Source organism: Amblyomma mixtum, chromosome 3 (genome assembly GCF_055824585.1).
Source record: "Amblyomma mixtum isolate Tamu chromosome 3, ASM5582458v1, whole genome shotgun sequence".
In the NCBI taxonomy this organism is placed as follows: domain Eukaryota; kingdom Metazoa; phylum Arthropoda; class Arachnida; order Ixodida; family Ixodidae; genus Amblyomma; species Amblyomma mixtum.
The window spans coordinates 232,255,348-232,273,626 of record NC_143014.1 but is presented as its reverse complement, the minus strand read 5'-3'; the positions used below and the strand labels follow the sequence as shown (position 1 = coordinate 232,273,626).

Here is an 18,279-nt window from a genome sequence, read left to right as displayed (position 1 = left end):
TGACGCAAGCAGACGCAAGTTTCTCACGCGCAGTCTGGCAGTTTCGCGCTCTGGCGTAGCATTCCGACTGCTGCAGTGTGGAAGGATGGCGTCCCGGTGGGTGGAAGAAAAGGGAGAATTCCTTAGCGTAAAAAATGTGAGGACTTGGTTATAACGTGGTCGCAGGCGATGTATACTGAGTGTGTACGGCTGAAGCGCTCAGTGGTACCAGTTAGTGTGCAGGCGGTAAGCAGTAGTGGTGCGGCGGACAATCTGTATTTGATGAGGGGCGCTTCGATTACTTCAGACAAGAACACTCGCCCTCTGCGGCTGAGAAGTTCCGCTGGCTCGCCGTAACGGAATACCAGGTGTTGCAGAATGCGCGACGCCGCATAATAGGCCGCGGCTGCCGGCAGCACTGCGGCTTCGACATAACTGTTAGGCATAACCACTCAGGTCGTCAACAGCCACAATTATTAAGCGACTGCCGGCGGCAATGAAGGGAAGTGGTCCATACAATACGATACCGAAGCGATCAAAAGGACGGGCAGGATAAAAGGGGTCGCTGTAATGGACAAACACAGCGCGGAGAAAACTTGAGCTGCTGGCAATTTTCACAGGTCCCTCCAATATGAACGGGATATCGAGCACGGAGAGAAAGTCGTATCATTTCATTATTTCTCCACCAAAGTTCAAAATTACTCTTGCACATTTAAAACAAGAGCAAAACAAGTTACGAAACCTAGAATTTGTTTGTCGCCCATTATTACGGAGAAACAAATAATGGAATGCTCCAATTTTGTTTACTTTCATATCTGAGGGTCCTGTACAGGCGTTAGCAAAAAAGGAGACCACGGGAACGGTGAAAGAACTGCATGTCAGTGCTATCTAACGGGGCGCGTGTTGTCGGGATTAGTTCTTATATGAGCAGGGCCCACCCTATAATATGCTGGCCAGTCCGCCCACGAGCACGGTGTAAGAATATATTTAGGTGCTGACACTGCGCCCGGCGGCGCGACCAGACTGTGTTCGCTCTTCCTTGCGCTTCTCTCGAATGCGGACAGATGGCACCAGGCGATTGGGTCTTGTCTGGTCGCCAAGTTGCGGCGGCGGTAATGCCGGTGTTACGCGATAGTTCGGTGCCGCGGCCTGTATATGGGCATTGTTAAGTTCGGCAAAGCGCAGGAGGATCGAAAATGCAGCCGACACTGAATAATTTTAGGCTACTTCGTGTTTTACTTGGTGGGACTGCATGAATGGATGGAACAGCAGCGAGGACGCGGCCCTGCGATCCTTCCAAGCTCGTCATCGAAATGCGTTCATTGCAAAGATTTTTCGTTCATCCGCAAGTATGCTGAGAGCGTAGTTAACTATACTGACTCCTAAAGGGACTCTGAAATGGTTTCTTCAATCATATTTTATTGGAACAACTCTGCAGAGGTAGTCTCAGCGAGTATTCTAATCTGATTCAGAAAGCTGCGCGTGGAATCAATAATTTACAAACAATTTTTCAAACTTGCCGCTCACAGCCGATTAGGGCGACACCTCACCGCGCGTTTTTAGCCGCCCCTACCACATGACGTAAACTGGGCAGCCTTGGCCATGGACTGGGCGACCCTTATCATTGGCTCTGCCCAATGACGTCACGCGCAATTTTTGCAATAATTCATTTGAAACTGAGCACTGATGCTCCTTGAAATACTATTTTATTGATTGCTTACTATTTTTTAAAACACACGTATACAGAGGTAAGAATCCAGCGCATTTCTTGAAATTAATGTAGTACTTCCGGTGGAGAAGAAAATCCGTCTGCTTACAAAAGCACATGTTCTCGTCAAATCTTTTCGCCCGCCTTTGCGAGTTTCCTAGCTGCGCCGATGAGTCGCTGCTGTCGTTGCCTAGTGGGTCTCGGTATGGCGTGTACTGAAAGACTCGAAGCCCATCTCAGCGGTGGCTGCACGCAGCCGCGCTTCGAGCTCCGGGTCCATGCCGTTCGAGCAGCAAGCAGGAGACACATATGTGCGAAAACTTGGCCGGCGCGCCGCACCGATCGTCATCAGAAAGACTGCCAGCTATACTCGAGCAGCGACAAAGCATGCCTGCTTATGTTGGGAGCTTTCGGCAACGACACCGCTCGCGGGCTCTCCGAGCGACTGACTGAAAACTTTATGTATAAAATATGTACAGGGAGTGAGGGGATCGGTCCTTAAGGGTCAGTCCCTAACAAACGGTAGGTGGGCTGCTCATTACAGGAGCCCATTGGCTGTAGCTGCTGCTTGGGCGCGCCCGACCAGGGCCTTTTGGCTCGCCAGGTCAGAGCAGCCGAGCAGGGCCGCCTCCCAGTCCTCCCGGGTAGGGTTGGGGATAGGGGGAAGGTGCGGGGTTGATTGGCATGCCCACACCATGTGGTAAAGGTCCAAAGATTTTCCCTACAGTGCGGGCACTCCCCTGTGCACGCAGGGTCGAAATGTTTGATGACTGCCGGGCACAGCAGTGTTTTAGTATAAAGGCGAAGAAGTAAGCGCTCCTCCGCCTTCGTGAGGCCCTTGCAGGGCTTAGGGAAGATTGCATGGCCGAATTGGTAATATTGGATGATTTCCTTGAAGGTAAAAACCGGATTGGGGTCGTTGTCCGCACCGGGGGGAGGCGAGGGTGATGCCCGGAGAGTGAGCGCGCGGGCAGCGGCGTCGGCTGCTTCGTTGCCCTCGAGACCCGTGTGCGCGGGAGTCCATACTATTGTGCGGGACGCGGGAGCCCCGAGATAATTGCTGTTCTGAAGTATTCGGTATGCCAAATAGGGAATAAAGCCCCTTTCGATGTTCCTGCAGGCCCCTCGCGAGTCGATAATGATGACCCGCGAGTCCTGATCGGCGGCGGCGAGCGCGATTGCCACGGATTGCCACGGCGAGCGGATTGTCCCTTCCCGGCGCCGTTCCTCGTTTCATTTTACTCAAGGCCGCCTTCAGGTCGTGGAGCCGGAACGGTTGATCCAGTTCCGCGTTCTCGGAACCTGCATACGAGTACGCTGTCCCTCGGGGGCCCTGTTGGATGCAGAGGTATTGATCGCGTAATTTGCATGCTAATTTTGAGGTAGCTCCGCTGAAGCTATGGATAGCCTGTTGGAGATGTTTTTGTGTCTCGGCTCTGGTTTTAGTCGGAGCGATCAAGGCTCGAAAGAGACGCCAAGTGCTGCGGCTAGACATCTGTCTAGCGGCCGTACTGCAGCGGTCCACCCAATTCGAGTCGGAGAGCTGGGCCGCATACTCAGCCGCTCGCTGGGTGAGCTCGGCGATGCGAATTTTGAGTTTTCGATTATGTTTTTGGCGGCGCCATCTGCGGACGAGGCTGTGCCGCGCCTCCCAGAGGTGCATGAGGTGGTTGTCCACCTCCGGCGTGGCCTCTGATAGTTTAACTTGAGGTTCTACCGAATGAAGATGTGTAACCAATTCTTGTGACCACGCGTGGTAGCCTTGTTCGTGAATAAGGGCCGAATTAGTGTAGGTGTGCCGGAACTTTGTCCAGTCAGGCAGGCGGGCTTGGGCGTGAGACTTTGCAACTGGTTTGGTTCTGACGCTGGTGTTGAGTATTCAGTGGTCACTGCCGAGGGTTTCCTCGGTGTTGGTCCATTCTGCGTGTCTTATGTTTTTGGTGAAGGTAAGGTCCGGACACGTGTCCCGAGTCACGGAGTTACCCACCCGCGTTGGGTGTGCAGGGTCGGTGTGAATGGTCAGGCCCAGCGTGGACGCAAGTTCCGCTAGCTTGCGTCCGCGCTTCTCTTCACGCACGTACCCCCAGAGTGTGCAATGAGCGTTGAAGTCACCCACGATCACCAGGGGGTCCCTGCCCGCAGCTTTCAGGGCGCGAGTGTAGAGGGCTGCGAAAGTAACATTTTTATCTTGGGTGAAGAATAGATGTTAAGTATATGTAAGAGTGCGTTTTTTTTCTTAAGCTGAAGAAGAGTGACCATCACATAGGAGTATGCAATACTGAGGTCCAAATCAACCGAGTTGGCTGTGTAATTTTTGTGCACGCAGATACAGGTAGAGGGGTCCTGCTGGAACGTAACATAATTTGTAAGAGTTGCGCCGCTCCCTGGCTCCTGTAGGGCAACCACCGCAGGAAGTGAATCGAATGTTGACAGGAAGAGCCGGAGGTTCGCCCGCTTGGCGCGGGAACGGAATCCCCGGCAGTTCCACTGGGTAATTTGGATGGGGGTGTCCGAATTGGTATGAGGAGAGCGCCTAATTTGAGGCCTGTGCGCCATGGTAAGTTAAATTAGAGGGCGACTGTAGGGACGCTTCTCCAGAGCCCATACTCGCGGTGAGGGGGCCATCCTCTATTCCAGAGAGCGAGGAGCCGTCATCGTCTTCTGCTAAAGTTTCCATGGCGCGACGCGAGGTTTTGGGATAGCGGCCAGACATGTCTTTGATTAGACCGCCGACTCGTCGGACGCCTCGCGAAGATTGTGCGATGTGCTGTGCGACGATTGTGGGTACAATTTCGGTAATTTTTGCGATTGCGGAGGTGACTGCTGCGGAAATTTCACTTTCTATGGCATTGAAACGGGCGTTCACGCGGGCCTCTAGACGGACCTCAAGTGCAGCTTCCGCGTTCAGTGCTGCGTTCGATGCCGCGGGCTCACTCTCCATTGTCTCGGTAGCGGGTTGCGAGGGGGGAGCGATAAGCTGTTTTGATTGCGATTCTAGGAGCGAAATTTTCTGGAGCAGCATCTCAATTTTGCCCTCAAGAGCTGCTATTTTGATTTGCTCGGCACTGCATGCCGCAGGGGGGCAGGTGGGAGGGGAGGAGGAGGCAGCCCTGTCCGTACCGCTCACCTGCGTTCCATATTTCACGGCGTTGACCCAGGCGCCGGGCTTGTTGTGGGGTGGCGCTGTCGGCTGCTTTACAGTGTCGCCGTGTAGTGGCGGCTGCGTCGACGGGCTGCGTCTTTTTCTTTTTTTTTTGTTGCGCCAACATTACCTCCGGCGTTCGTGCCAATGCAAAGAGTTCCTTGTGTTTTACGGAGGCCAGGTTCACAAAGCCCTTCGTCATGAGGCGGTCATTCAGGTGGTACATGCTCACAACACAAGGTCTATCAATGCAGTTTGAGGAGAGAATGTCAACATTCACTTCGTCATTTGAAGTCTTCCAAGACCTGGTATCTGGGGGTGGTGCAGGATTTTGTTTCTTTCCCTGTCGCCGGCGCTTGCGTGATCTGTACTCCCGCTGAACGGACGCCCTTTGTGAAGTTCGCTTGCGGCTTTGTTTCGTCTTCCCGCGCACCTGGTTTGTGGGGACCCAATCCTCGCTGCAGCAGCTTGAAGTGGAAGGAGAAGAGGAAGAGGTGTCAAACCCCGTTTTCTTAAGCGGCTGGACTTGGATGACCTTGTTGGACACCTCGAGGAGCACTTCGGGTTCCAAGATCCTCGCCGTGTCATCACACGCGGCAGAGTACAGCGGCCTTTGCGGAGAAGTTGGGGCATTTTGACCGAGCCCCTCAAGCGTTGTGGAAAGCTGGCATACGAACCCCGAGGCTTCAGGTCACGGGACTCTGGGTTCACATGCACCACGCGCGAAACTGTCACAGGCACACAGGAAATCTCTGCCACGGTCGGCATGGACTTCACAGGTTGTGGTTGGAGAGTGAAGCTCTTAGTGGTTGTCTGCCTCAGCGAACCTGAGGAAACCCCAGGAACAGCGGGAGACGTCAAGGAGGTGGCTGACTTTTGAACAGGTACCGGCTTTGTGACAACGGGTGCCACAACAGGTACTACCTGTTGTCCTGGTTTCAGGGCTTTCTCGACGACTTCACCTGTTTTATTAATGTACCGAATTGCACGTGGCATGAAACACAGCTGCTTTTCTGCTGAAATGCTGCCTTTAGTGGTTGGCGCTGGTCCCAATGGCGCCAAGATGACCTTGTCACTATCTGTGACACATTTTACTCTGATCGCCCTGTAGCTACATGGCATTGTTGGCCCACTAATGGAAACCTTAAGCTGTTCTGGAAGTGTGTCGGGCTTCGAAGGTGTGGCACCAGAACCAGTTTGTCCACCTGTCAGGACTGTGGCAGTGCCAGATGATTCGTTACTGGCACTGGTGGTAGGTGTAAGTTGTTTGTTGCATCGAAGGATGTTAGGCTTGATTTTTTGAGGAACAGGCACATCCGGCGGTGGGTGTGGTGATAGTGATCTATCACTGTCTGCATCCCGGTAATGAAGCGTGCTTATATCTCTTCCATCCCAATGTAGTTTGATGACCTCGTCTACGGCAAAATTGCTTGAGATGTTGTTCTCAACCAAGAATGTTTCAATTCCAGCCTTCACTTGGTCAGAAGTAATCATCGGAACCTCGTCTGACGTTATGACAATGCGACGAACTGGTCTCTGTTCTGGTTTTGCAGCCATTCTATGGAACAAAGTTAATACTACAAGTATGCCCTTTCTGAGAGATATGATTGCGTATTTTCACTAGATTATGCACAAAACACAATTAATCAACTCGCTGGGCTACTTTTGTGTAGTCTAGAGGCAAGACCATGACAGCAATCTTGATCACGACAACCGTCTATTTGGACTATGCACTGAGTAATGAAACCTCCACCATCTAGGCTGAACACGGCTTGGCCTGTTTCTTCTTTTCTTGAGATGATGATGATATCAACTTTATTTTCCGCCGGATAAGGAAGCCCCCTACTCCCCGTCTCCGGCACGCAGGCCTTGGTGACGGGGGCTGGGACCTCCGCGATTAGAAGCAGGCGAAGGGGTCTTGATTCCTCGCGGCTTCTTGCGCCAGGCGGATGGCTTGTTGCTGTGAAGCAGGGGCCTCGCTCCGCAGCAGGGCTTCCCAGGTTTCTCTACAATTTATGTTTTCGTTAGCCCCTGGGGAGCTAGCGCATTCCCAGATTATGTGGTCGAGGGTCCCTCTCGCCCCACAGTGCTTGCACTTATCGCTTTCTTTGTTATCTCTATGAACATGATTTGCCCAGATCGGGTTTATGAAGTTCCCAGCTTGGAGGCGTCGCCATGCGATTGCCTCCCTATTGTTTAGACTTTTATCCGGTGGTGGCACCAGTCTCCTCTATAACCTATAATTTTCAACAACTTCCGTATAATTTTGCAGACGCTCGTCCATGTTCCGGCAGTCGGGCGGCTCCACAGCTACCCGGAAGTAGAGAGCTCGGGCGTTTAACTCGTCGGCCGCGTCGTTGCCAGGAATGGACGCGTGTGCGGGAGTCCAAATTAGGCTAACTTTTCTGTTTAGCTGTCTACTGGCCAGAATCTTGCTGTTTCCGGCGAGATCCTACCCTTTCCAAAATTATAGATGGCCGTTTTGCTATTGCTAATTATAAAATTGGCTTCCGTTCCAACACAAGCGAGCTCTATCGCAACTTCTTCAGCTGTTTCCGCGTTGCGGCTTCTAATGGTGGCTGCCGATACGGGGGCACCTCGGCCGTCGACCACTGAGGCGACCGCCGCACCCGACTTGCCACTTGCTGCGTTCACTTACGCAACGGACTTGCTGTCCATCAGATCGAAGCGTCTGATTAGTGCTTCTGCTCTTTTCTCCGTCCTTTCAGTGATGAATATGGGATACATGTTACGAGGGAGTGGGGGAATGATTAGATTTTCTCGGCAGTCCTGGGGAATGCTCGATTTGACTTGTAGTCCCCTATCTGTTTGCAGGCATTGAGAGTGCTGATGCTGATGTAACAGTGGAGATGTGCGATTACTTCTTCCTTGTGATCAGTACATCGTAAAGTCACCGTGTAGGTATCAATCACCGCGTCTATGGTGTCCCAGTACACCGTGTTGCAGTCTGCATATTAAACAAAAAAACGCTCTGTTTGCTTCAGAAGATAAAATCTGTTCAGGTTAGGATGAGCAAGACGTCCTCCGGTCTTCACATTTGTGTAAGCTGCTTCAGTAAGAGATATTTTTGAATATGAAGGCCGATGAGCAAATAGAGCAACTGGCTACTTTTCAGATTCTTTTTGCACAAAAAACCTGTGACATAGTAAAGAATGCAGTCCGCAACTTGCCCTCCGTCCGATTTGGAACAGAAAACACTGAAAAATTTAGCCTAAAAAGGCACTGAATGAGGGGCTTTACCCAACCCTGCTCCGCAGCGCCCCCGCGCCGCTCTCCGCCGCGGCGGGCGGTCAGTGTCAACATCTAAATTATTCTTACACCGTACCCACGAGTATCCGTTGGACACAAGCCGCAAGGGACCACTCTTCACTTTCCCGGCGGCAGGCTATCCGGCAAAATCTCGCACGCACTAAAGAAATTCCATTCGATGTTTTGCAGCGTAAGTGCAGTTATGGACAAAATTTTGCGAGACGCCTGAGCGGCGTTTTGAAGCTGCCTCTGCGCCCTTAAGAGGCGCAGTGGCCGGGTCGAGGCTGCGCTGGCCGATCACTAGGCGAATGCGCGTCCTATGTTGGTCCCCTTGCCTGTCTGCTAGCTCGATTGGCTTGAGAAGGTGCTCTTTGCGAGCTTGGCCGCGGTCGGCCGTTTGTCGCTGCTCGCGCTCGTCAGCAGCCATATGGCCGCCATATACAGGGTGTCCCAACTATCTTCGACCAAGGTTTATAAAAAAACTAAGCGTTCTTCAGAAATGAAATCGCGTGGATGTTGTTGAGGTTTATCTAAAGTTACAGTACCATTTTTTCGGTTCTCCTATTTGAATAATTAGTCGAGATAAATAAATTAACTTTTTAAATATAGCTTGAAACGTTCAGGCGTCAATAGGAAAGTTGTGGAGCTCCACAAATAACGTCCAACCCAGGCACTTCCAACGAGATAGACTTAGCGTGGCCGTTTTTATTCGGGAAAAACGAAAGCCCGCGGAGTTTAAGAAATACCACGTGACAGAGCGCTCCGTGCGCCCGGATGCGCCGCGATTACAGCGCTCTCATCCGTGCTTTGTAAGAAACATCACCCGCTTCAGCTCTTTCGTGCTGCCCAAGACAGGGCTTCGCGATGTGCTTGGTTCCAAGATAAGCGCCAGTGGGTTCGGGCGGGAGTTGAAAGAAAGCGCGGCTTCCGTTTCTGAGGGCAATAACTGCACACTCACGTTAGCTGAATGCATGCGGAAGAACGATGACAATCTCAAGATTTTGAATTTGGGAGCAAGATCCCAACAAGCAAAGACGCATATAACAAGCCTGATAACGTCTTGTGAATTACGCTGAAAAACAGGAGCCGCGCTTTCATTCCATTGCCGCCCGTACCCACCGGCGCTTATCTTGGAACCAAGCACATCGTGAAGCCCTGTCTTGGGCAGCACGAAAGGGCCGAAGCGGGTGATGCTTCTTACAAAGCACGGATGAGAGCGCTGTAATCGCGGCGCATCCGGGCGCACGGAGCGCGCTGTCACGTGGTTTTTTTTTAAACTCCGCGGGCTTTCGTTTTTCCCGAATAAAAACGGCCACGCTAAGTCTATCTCGCTGGAAGTACCTGGTTTGGACGATATTTGCGGAGCTCCACAACCTTCCTATTGACGCCTGAACGTTTCAAGCTATATTTAAAAAGTTAATTTATTTATCTCGACTAATTATTCAAATAGGAGGAGCGAAAAAATGGTACTGTAACTTTAGATAAACCTCAATAACATCCACGCGATTTCAGTTCTGAAGAACGCTTAGTTTTTTTTTATAAATCTTGGTCCAAGTTAGCTGGGACATCCTGTATACTCGGCGCGTGTCCCGGATACTGCGATGGCGGCGTACGTACACGGCGGCCGTCGCGTTTACAACGCTTTTTTAGAGACAAATGAAGCGCTGTCTTGTTTCGCTAATCATTTGTAACTTCTCGCCTACGGTGGATGACGGGTTTGTGCTACTGCTTGCCAAAACCACTTCTTGATGCCCCTCAACAGCGAGCGCGCACAGTAACCTCTTCATAAATATTGTGCCGCCGTGAAGTGTAAAGAAACGAAGGAATTCTTAGGCAACAAATTTATTCCAGTGAAACAAGCACAAAAAACAAAGTGGTCTTTTCCAGTGCCGCCTGGACTGTTTTTAATACTTGGAGAATCCTCCGTTAGCAGCAACCACGCTTACCAAACGGCGCGGCATACACTCACAGAGGGAAAGGGTGACATCTGTGTCATCGCGAAGCCTGTCCCACTCGGTCTTGATGGCTGCCCACAAAACATCCGCGTTGGCATTCCCAATGTGGGACCTCGTGTGTTTGGCTTTCATAATGACCCACACGTTCGCCAAGGGGTTCATGTCTGCCCCCTTCGGTGGCCACGGTAGCCGTCGCACACCACGTGCTTCGAGCACAGCACTCACTCTTCGCGATGTGTGCACAGGACTCCTGTCCTGCTGCAACAAATAGCATTCATCTGTGAAAGGCCCGTCAAGAATGTAGGGCAGGAACACGTTGTCAATAATGTCCACATAAGAATTCGAGGCCAAGAGGCCGTCGATCCTCAGTAGTCGTCCGGGGCCATTCGTTGTCATGACGCCCCAGACAGCCACAGAGCAGCGGCCGCTGGGAAACACACTTTGCATGTATGGTGCGACATGCCTGAGCAGGTGAACAAAATGGCTCCGCGCCATAGTTAAACACACCTGCGACAATTCCTTTAGGATCAAAAGATGTTTTCAGTGAAGAGTACTTTAGCCCTAGTGTTAAACGGCTCTGAATTGTATTAACCATGCCTTTAAGAAACCATAGTTATATAGAGCAGTTAATTTTAAAGAACTTGTAGCTTCACCCCTAGGCAGGCTGAGCAGATTCAAGTCACTCTTGCAGGGGGTGGTTCTACAACCATGTCTTCAATATGGCATGCAAAATAAGTGGTAGCCACTATGACTTCCTATGTAATATTTACCCTTTGGGGCCGGGAGGATACCTTCCTCTGCTAACTGGACCCCTGCTCATATTCGTACAAAAAGATCAGCGCGCTCCATTCCGGCCGCGGCGGCAGAATTTCGATGGAGGCGGACTGGTACAAGAGTCCCGTGTGCCGTGCGATGTACATTAAAGATCCCCAGGTGCTCCAAATTTTTCGGGAGCTCCCCACTACGGCGTCCCTCATAGCCTGAGGCGCTTCGGGACGTTAAGCACCAAAAACTCAATCACACCTAAACGATCTATATTACATTACAACGAAAAAAAATTTTCTGGTCGCCAAACTCAGAACTTCCGACACCAACGGATAAAAAATGTGGACTCGTCCTCGAACATGACTTCGGCCCAATCGTCGGCGGTCCAGTCTTGGAAAGCTTTAGAAAATTCGAGACGTTCACGGCGCTGTTTCTCCGTAAATCAGGCTTCTGGCGACCCGCAAAATCTCAGGCCATTATCTTTCCCCCGTCATCTGATGGTCTTCGAAAATACCCTCAATGCAAGCTCCTAGCGGATTTTTTTGGCACTCATGAATGGGTCCGCCACAGCCGCGGCCATGAACAGGAAGTCATCATCCTATCGTGTGGCCCTAGGACGACCTGGGCGCTTGGCGTCGGCAAGGCTTCCTTAATTCCAAAAAAATACAAATGGCACGGGCTACGGCGGATTTGGACCGACCAGACTGACGGGCTATTTCGCTCAGGGGATTCCCTTCTACGAACAATCGAGCGATCAGTCGCCGTTTCTCGACCGGCACCATCGGAGGCATCTTTGCAAGGGGAAAAAAATTCTGGATTAGATTATATATATAGGTTTTGCTGGATATCACTAATCATTCATAAATTGAGGTACATCGATGACAAGGCAGAAATATTAGATGCCGTTTAAAACTGGTCAAGTAAGCTAAACTGGGCTAGTCGGAGGAATTGCATCTTCGAAAAACGTAGCGCGAAAAACAAGACACAGGTAAGGTGAAGACAGGACACGAGCGCTCTCTAACTTTTCTACGAACAGATTAGTTTGAGCACGTGTGAGCATAATCACGTCGGCGACGGAAAACTGCAAAGTGCCCGGTCATCTACCTCTATAAATTCTGTATCGAATATTTCGGCCTGAATGGGCTGCTCAAAAATTGACAGATTAGTAGTGGAAGAAAGTGCTGAGCGGACACATGCAAAGCGTGATTGCCAATGGTCGCTGCTGTGCGGCTGTCTGGTCCGCATGTCAAGGAGACGGCTCAGACCTCTGGTTACAGTGGACGGACCGTTTGCCTCGGAGTGTTGCGTGGACAATATTGAGGATGTCTCGTGCCCTACGTCCTTGGAGGACCATTCTGGGATAAACGCTGCCCATTTCAGCGGGACAGAAGTCCTGCGCACAATTCGCGGAGAGTGAGCGCTGTGCCTGGATGTCGCGTCGTGCGGCAGCTAGCACGCTCAGCGAAGGGGAAGACGGGCACCGTAGAAAATGTGTGGGCTTGATAAAAGCTGACCGACTGATGTCGCACTTTGAGAAGGCCAACGCGGATAGCTTATAGGCGGCCATTGAGACAGTAGGAAAGGCTTCGTGCTTTACAGATGGTCTGTCCTTTTGTGAAAATGTGACTCGCTGCGGCGTTTCGCAAGCGTGATTGCTGCTGACGGCGAAAGTGGTTTCTGCGATGGACGCCAGGGCTGCGTTTTTGTTTGTCTACTTTTTTCTTTTGTGGCAATAAATTTGTTGCCTAAGAATTCTGTCGATTCTTTACACTTTCCGGCGGCACGACAGTTACGATGTGGTTACGCTGCACGGTAAAGTTCGCCGTTGAGGGGCACGGATTGAATCCCTTACTCGAGAAGCGGTTTTGATACAGCGGACCGTTTACAAAAACCCGGCCTCATTCCCAGGCAAGAAGTTACAAATGATTAGAGTAAGACAATGAAAGAGAGCACTCTATTTCGCTCCTTAAAAAAAGAGCATAAATGCAACGGGCGCCGTGAACGCGGACGTCATTGCAGTCGCCGGGTCGCGCGCCGAGTACGGCGGCCACATGGCGGCTGTCAGACAGGTAAGCGGGCGAATATAGGACTCGCATGCGCGCAGTCATCGTCCATCGCAGCCTTGACGCGGCCACTATGCCGCCTAGTGGCGCAGAGGCAGCTTCAAAACGCTGCTCCAGCATCTCGCAAAATTTTGTCCACGACTGTAGTACATGCATGCAATAGGCGAACTACACAATCAGCGAGAATAGCTAATGCAGACTTCACTGTGCATCTAGGCTATGCGGAAACAACCACCGTCGTGTGGAAGTCGCAAGTTGCTATAGACAGCATGCAGAACGCGCAAGGATGTGCCGCGAGCGCCTTGCAATCGAGATTCCTCGATAAAGCGGGTCGCGCGGGTTAACTCGATCGAACAGACAACGAAGAGCGGCCTCATGCGTATTTCTCTACAAAACGCCATGTGCTACGGAAATGCGTCAGTAAACAGGCCGGTGAACTGCATATTACCTGCGCATATCTGTACAACTGGCGTGCCGTCATAAGCACTGCCAAGCAGTCCTGTCACTGTGCCCGTGCCTGTATACCTACTTCTGAATGAAGGTGTACAGGCACCCACAGAATAATTCGAAACACTGGGCCGCCGAGCACAGGCCGGCGGAAACTACCATCCACATTCTGTGAATGCGCGAGGACTGACCTGCATACGGTCCACTTTCTCTAGTGGGCCGAGATTACTTGAAAAGTTCTTGCATCGCATTGAATTTACTTGCCTGGAGGGGGCAGCTCTTGCGTCCTCACCGGAGATGCAGGTAACGCACCGGGGCACACTTTCCGCTTCGTTTCTTCGAGTTGATCCCCCACTCACTCAGCGGCACCGCACACACACACACACTCCACCGCTTTCACTCGGCCTGAAATAGGCCTAACGCCAGATCGCTTCGTTCGCTCGTAGTGAGAAGTTCTGCTCAGAAAGAACAAAAAAATGTTGCATCAGATGATGCGCGGGACACTCGTTCACCGACTGCGACAAGCACAGTCTCGAAGGACGATGATTTGAGAGGAACAAATGGCGAATAACAGCGCACCAGCGCGGCGAGACACAGCGGTACTCCGGCATGATTCGTTGTTCCCTAGGTGCGGTTGGAATTTCCCCGTCCAACCCAACGACGCGACGCAACCAACGCTGCGACGGCGCCGTGACGCATATCACCCCCCTTTCTCGCTCATGCATGTTGCCCGTGCCTTGCTCCCCTAGATGGTTTTACGCGCGTTGCTAGCCGTTGGCAGAAATTCTGGCGACTCATCTTTCGCGCGTGCAGCTTGCGGCGAGCTTGGCGCCTGTATCCATGAGCTGCGCAGTCTGGCTAGCTTGGCTGGGAGTGCATTGCTCGCCTCTTAAAACCCTTCGCTCTAGTATGCAGCCCATTAATGTGGTGCGAGGCTTTGAAAATGAGTTTCAAAGGTTGGCTGTACAGCAGCTATAGTTAAAAGCGATGTGTATAAAATATGCAAGTATTCTTGTAGAAGCAGGTTAGATTGCAGCTCAAAAGTAGTTATTTTTTTTCCCACTAATGTACTTTTTTTATGAAAATCTGCTATCCACTCAGTGTTGCAATTATGCATGAAAGTAGCAACAAATGCTTTACACAAGAACTTAAGTTATGCGCTTGCAACAAAAACTAGAATTATGTTTTTTTTTATCTTTGTCAATGCAATACAGTTGCATGTTATGAATGTCTTTTTAGTCATAAAAATACAAATGTACTTAGGCTAATCATTCTAGCTCCAGTTATTTAAAATTCATTAAGTAACATCTCTGAAAATTCTGGCTTGCTTTTGACTTACACAAATCTACACAAGTACAAATTACACAAGTACACAAATTTCTAAAAATGTTGTTTGAGAAAAACGCCAGTAAAGTCTCTGAAGACCGTTTTATTCATCAAAACTTTCCTTGACAGAAGAGCTACAGGAGAAGCCCTTGTGTGTGAAAAAGTGTACTATGAAGAAGGCCAAATTCAAAAGCTTTCGGAAACCAAAGCCTGAGTTTAATTAAAAGCTTCAGAGCATTCAATTTTTGTAAGTATCCGAAACGAACAGACCACATCGACGTGCACCCACTTTTCCGGTCGACGTGGAGAAGAAAAAGGACAAAAAATATTCTGAAATCACTAATACCCAAGTATAATATATTTTCTGAAAGATAAAGGAATTCTCTATCGGACGACGGCAAAATCTCGAAATGGAGTTTTTTGATAAAACAAAGTCTCACCCCACCTTTTAACTTCTTGCAAAATTCTTTTGGGAGTTCAATGACCTCGTGGATAGGAGCAAGCTTGTGCCGATCTGTATCGGAATAATTGTTTCCCTGCACCCTCAGATGCGAACAGCGTCAGAAGTTCAACATCGAGTCCTCTTGAGAATGTGTGCAGGTCTTCAATACAAATGCGAAGTTTGAAAATAAGAAAAGCTGATTCGCCACACGCCCAGGCGGCCCAAGGGTACTCTTTGTACGTGGTCAGACCTGTGTGCAAATTTTTTTAATATTAGCTTTGCGGTCACACGCATTTCGTCAAGTTGTAGAGGGGGCATGAAAGAACCGATCCATTTTTTTTTTCAGCAACGTAGCGTCTACATGTTTCCTTTTTCCGCATTTTAAACGAAGCCTGCGAAACAACTACGCTCACGCGCTGCCTCCCTCCAGCGCTCAAAACCTCGAACTAAACGTGCGCGCTGACCGTGCCCAGGTGAGTTGCCGCCGCTCAGCTGGACGGGCCACAAAGTGATAAAATAAACGGCGGCTACCCTGAAATACGACGACTTCACTGCTTTCTCTTCCTTTTTTGTTTTGCCTATGCGATGACTCATTACAAGCTCGTTTTGAATTGGCTGTCGATGGCTCGATTATCATTGATCGCAGATCACTGCGCACGCTTTCCACGTTCAGGAAGAATGTACCGACGCACTTCCGAGACAGTGCTGAGAGCGGCGTCGGCCGCTCACTTCGACACGGTGAGCGTGCACTCAGGCCGCGCTTGGCAGTGCTATACAATAATGTAACGCAAGAACGCCATCACAAGTTTTTTTTTTCATGTTTGGCACGCTATCTTTAAATGCTGAAAAAAAGGACCGCGTAGAAGATACGTTGCTACACATAGCTGGATAGGTTTTTTGGTAACAGCCTCTACAACTTAACAAAACACGCGTGGCCCTAAAGTGAGTGTTAAATTGGGGGGGAAAATAATCTACGCTGTTTAACTAACTAACCAGAATTTAACCAATACTGTGAGGAGCGGCACATAACGGAAAACAGTACGTCGTTGGCTTCGTCCATCTCCAGTGCGCCACTTTTTCTTAATCCTTGGTTCTAGTTATGTGAACCATCCTATGTTATATTGCAATGTATGTGTCAGAAGTGTCTCATATATACGTGATTATTGGGGAAGAAGAGAAATTTCAACTATTTGATAGCTCTCATACAATTTAGGACGGTAAAAAGTAAAAAAAGTAAAAAAAAATCTCCCGCCAGAATTTCAACCACCATCCTACAGGTCTATACACTATCCACAATAAATAAAAGGTGAAGTACATCAGGGCCGCCTTTTTTTCCTCGGTCAGATAACAACTTTATTTGCATACCTACGTACACGGGTGCCACTCCACTGAGCAGAGAGCACGGAGTGAACACCATGTTAACATCACCTGGGATAACCAGGGAGAGACAGAAAGGGAAATGAACGTGCTAAAGAAATATAGAACTGGAGTACGGGTAAAAGGAGCAGAGAAAGTGTACACTCTGGCCTGGGAACAGCGCAACAAAGTAAAGGGGCAAAGGACCAGTTGGAGGTAAGCAGTTGCTATGGGCAGGGATGCGGCCCACGGTGCCAACTTCAGCGGCATCATAACCGTCTGTACTATCGCCTCTTGAAGAGGCTGGCAGCGCTGCACCCCGCCGCAGCTCCTCTCGCTGGCAGACCAGAGCCAGTCGCCTCCAGCGCACTCCCCGTCCACTGCGTCTTATCCTCAAAGTCCCACCACGCTGTTTGTGGGCTGCGAGAGCACTCCACCGCATCTGCACGCGACCCTATGTCTGATCTTTCCACCGTGTGTCTCCTCTCCCTCTGTCCGTAGGTTCTATGTGCCCCGGAAAGATAAGAACTAGTGTTTCAAAGCACCAACTAGCCCAGCTGTTTATGCATAGTGATATCTACATGCGCCCCCCAAAGGGCATGCAGTCTGAGCACCAGCACAGCTTACGAGTACTGGAGCTTTTACAGGGACGTCGAGGCACGGAAAATCTGTCAGCTGATACCCCAGGGTAGGGGTTCTCAAACTTTTTTGCTTGGAGGAACCCCAAAAGCCTTCAATAAATTCCAGGGAACCCCCCCCCTCTGCTTTCACTTACCAGCAATGTTGTCGAGTGCATTTTTGCAAAGAGAGAGTTGCAAAAGTTAAATGTTTATTGCACAGATTAATACAAATACTAATGTGATGGGTGATACTGCTTCCCTTTTAAGAGCAAGTCAACGCGTGGCTCAGTAGCACTCAGAGCCAGTCTCATATCAGCTGCTGGGCCAGGGCCGGTGAGGGTTCTCGCGGAACACAAGAAGACAGCCCGCGGAACCCAGTTTGAGAACCCCTGCCCCAGGGCAAGCCGAAAAAACTGCGCATTTCGTACTAGAAGGTGAGCGCCGTTTAACACTCATGTTTAACACTCAGTGTTGGGCTTCCCCTGCCTGCCACCGTTGCGATGAAGGGTCAGTGATTCGTTTCGTCGTCTTAATCCTCTTTGCGCGGTATAGCCCATTTGTGGCCCCTTTTGCCTACTGCTTGCACTCGCGCCGTGGTCGCCTTGCGCTGGTCGCCGATTGCAGTTTGCGGTCCTTAGTAGGAAGCATACCCCGGTTTCCCTGACGCACTTTAACGGGCAGAACACAGGTGTGGAAGCAAAAGAAGCAATCCTTGCCCTTTGGCACAGGGAGCCTCCTGACGCGCCCCAAGACATCGCTCTTGCCTACCCTTGTTCAGGGTGGTCATTATATTGGCGCCTGAAGAATCTGCGTCAATAAGTTTCAGTCTAGTTTATCGGCTTTCACTGAGAGCAGATATTCCCAAGAAAAAAAGCGTTTGCAGCTGCGCCGTCCCCTCTGAAATTTATTTGTAAAATGCCGTGGCTGTGAGGCCGCAGGACATTGGCTGTGTTGTGGCTGGCCACGGGGCCAGCTGTTAACCTTAAGTTCGATGTTCAGGAGGCCCAGTCCGCCTGCCTCAGTACTCCAAAAGAAGGTAGTCCGCCGCATGGGCTTAGCCTTTGCGCGCCATATGAAAACTTGCCATAAGCTTAACCACGGAGCTCTTGTCGATAGTGGCCACCCTGGCTAGGTACAAAACCACCGGGTTAGCAGCCGTATTACAGACATAGACTCTCTTGAACATGGCAGTGTGACTCGGTCGGC

General features: G+C 50.5%; 1 protein-coding gene and 1 pseudogene across 1 annotated transcript in view; one reads left to right on the top strand and one right to left on the bottom strand.

Annotated features, from left to right (window-relative positions):
• The window catches only part of LOC149353997 (uncharacterized), a 171,205-nt gene that overhangs the window by 60,405 nt on the left and 92,521 nt on the right, over window positions 1-18,279 (top strand). The window lies entirely within an intron of this gene.
• On the bottom strand, window positions 199-6,386 carry LOC149353999 (uncharacterized; annotated as a pseudogene).